At 38.1% G+C, this 2,631-nt stretch overlaps 1 pseudogene; it reads left to right on the top strand.

Annotated features, from left to right (window-relative positions):
- The first annotated feature begins 1,791 nt into the window (after positions 1-1,791).
- Positions 1,792-1,911, top strand: LOC134968329 (5S ribosomal RNA; annotated as a pseudogene).
- Positions 1,912-2,631: the final 720 nt, after the last annotated feature.

Raw genomic sequence — 2,631 nt, 5'->3', positions numbered from 1 at the left:
TTATATAGGAGATATGTACAATGATATGTACATAGTTACCCTGTAAATTGTTAGTGTTTAGAATTTAAATCCCAATTATTTTTAAGTATGCGGCCAATAAATGTGCACCTTTATTAACTATTATTTCTTATATCATAACCATTACTAGCTATTAAACAGGCATACATAATATTATATATTATATATATATAGAATATTATCACTATTTCTTTCATTGAATAATTATATGTCAATCAGATGGGAGATATATTTGTGTGTAGACTATCACGTTCTCCCTTCACTCTGGCTGATGTCCTTATAAACTCAAGGATAGGATAAACAAAGTGTCCATCATAACGGAATACCCAATGAGCATCCAGCACTGTCCTTAAATAGGAAACTCATACTGATCACACTACGTTCTGTGATCAAGCTACACTGCGAAACGTACGTCATCTCCCTATGCGATCACGTGGTGCGCACACATGATCGCACCAACCGGAACTCCAGGACAGTTACCCGGGCAACGACGTCTAGCCACTGAGAGCCGGGAGGCACACAGCTACTTCACGCTGTGGAGCAGCGGACACTGGCAGCGTTAGGAAATAGCCGACCACCACCTCAAACCTTACCTATTGAAGCCAGCATACGAACTTGGCTTCACCGCACCTCTGGAACCCTGTCACCAACAGGATCTATCAAACGGCAGTTCTCCACAGGCAGCCCCTTGGGATTGGTATCGTATAATACATAAACCATACTTTAAAATTTCCTAACAATTTTTTCTCAGCACAGCCCTAATAGGCTATTAACTCGCCTCAAAATACTTGGATGCTGCCTATATGTATGCATTATACAATGTTCTATATGTCTATCATTGATAGCCTAAGTTTTATAGCCATCTGATTACCATATTGCATACACATTCTTTGACTGCTCCAAAAGGTGCTGGATTTATGTGGTATTTAATAAGGTATTAGGAGCAAACTATTATATTCCTAAATACGGCAGATTATTGCACAAAGAATCCTAGAGGTTTTACTAGCTGCATAATTGCAGCAAATTGTTACTCAATCACTATTTCTGTGTGCATATTTCTCTCTGCTGTGGTGGCGTGTGTGGTATAAATTATTAGAGGCCACATATACTATATATTGCCTACAGCAACAGGTTTGCTATAATTGTTGCCTGATTATACACTATCATCATATCCCGGGTATGCAAGTGGACGCCCTTGCATAGAATTTTTGCATATGCTAACTGTCGCTAATGTAATTTTGTTTAAATGCACAGTGGATGTCCCTGTGTATTATTATTGCATTTTGATCAACATTGCTACAATTTCATTTTCATGGGCACATACGGCAGATTATTGCACAAAGAATCCTAAAGAGGTTTACTAGCTGATTAATTGCAGCAAATTGTTACTCAATCATTATTTCTGTGTGCATTTTCCTTGCTGTGGTGGCGTGTGTGGTATAAATTATTAGAGGCCACATATACTATATATTGCCTACAGCAACAGGTTTGGTATAATTGTTGCCTGATTATACATCATTATCATATCCCGGGTATGCAAGTGGACACCCTTGCATAGAATCTTTGCATATGATAACTGTCGCTAATATAACCTTGTTTAAATGCACAGTGGATGCCCCTGTGTATTATTGCATGGTGATCAATATTGCTACAAATTTATTTTCATGGGCACAAGATAATTTCAGATACTGAACATACGACTGATTCAGTTCACCTCTGTTATACAACTCTGGCGATACAGGTATTGGGATTGACTGAACGGGCAGATTAAGAAATTGCGGACATACCCCGCTGGAGATGCCCGATCTCGTCTGATCTTGGAAGCCAAGCAGTGGAGGGCCGGGTCAGTACTCGGATGGGAGACCACCCTGGAACACCCTGGTACTGCAAAATATTCTTCTGCCCGATCTAGAGTGATCCCTAATAATACCAATTGGCATTCGGTTCTGTATGACCTATGATTTAATTCTCTACGACTAATTAATCCTGAATAGGACTGCTGTAGAATAAATGATGGTCATATATTATACAAAGGTGTTACTGTTATCTCAGTAAAACCAACAGCCCAAATTTTTGATTTCCGGTTTCTATTGTGGTATTTAAAACCACATTAATTGCACACAATATAGTGTTATATTTTCGCGTAGCTACATTATCTTACGTACAACTTACTCCTACATTCATATTTTAATAATGAATTAATAAAATTATGTCTTATCAGAATTTATTAATATATATCCAATCCTCTGAATAGAGTGCTCCCACACAAGAGTCTACTTTCCAACTTTTCTTTTTTGTTGGGTTTTCTTTGTTTATACTCTTCTTGACTCTAGGGAGCACCACTGATAGCAACAAATATTTGCAAAAAGGATTTTTCCTATGCATAAAGTTGCTGTATCCATAACGCAATTCAGCGTCATAAATCAGTCTTTCAGAGGGCATTACAACCTTACTGTAAGACTAGTGCGGCCCCAAAAAAAGCTTTTTTCTTAAACCAGATACTGGCTGTTAACTCAGTCTTCGTTGGATACCAGCACAGTCACATTATCATTTTCATTGGAGCGGGACTTTTTCTTCTCTTAGGATACCCTGCCCCATTAATTTAATTTCAAA

This window comes from Pseudophryne corroboree, chromosome 10 (assembly GCF_028390025.1).
Source record: "Pseudophryne corroboree isolate aPseCor3 chromosome 10, aPseCor3.hap2, whole genome shotgun sequence".
Lineage (NCBI taxonomy): Eukaryota > Metazoa > Chordata > Amphibia > Anura > Myobatrachidae > Pseudophryne > Pseudophryne corroboree.
Note: the sequence above shows the minus strand (reverse complement) of the source record. Positions and strands in the feature narration are given on the sequence as shown.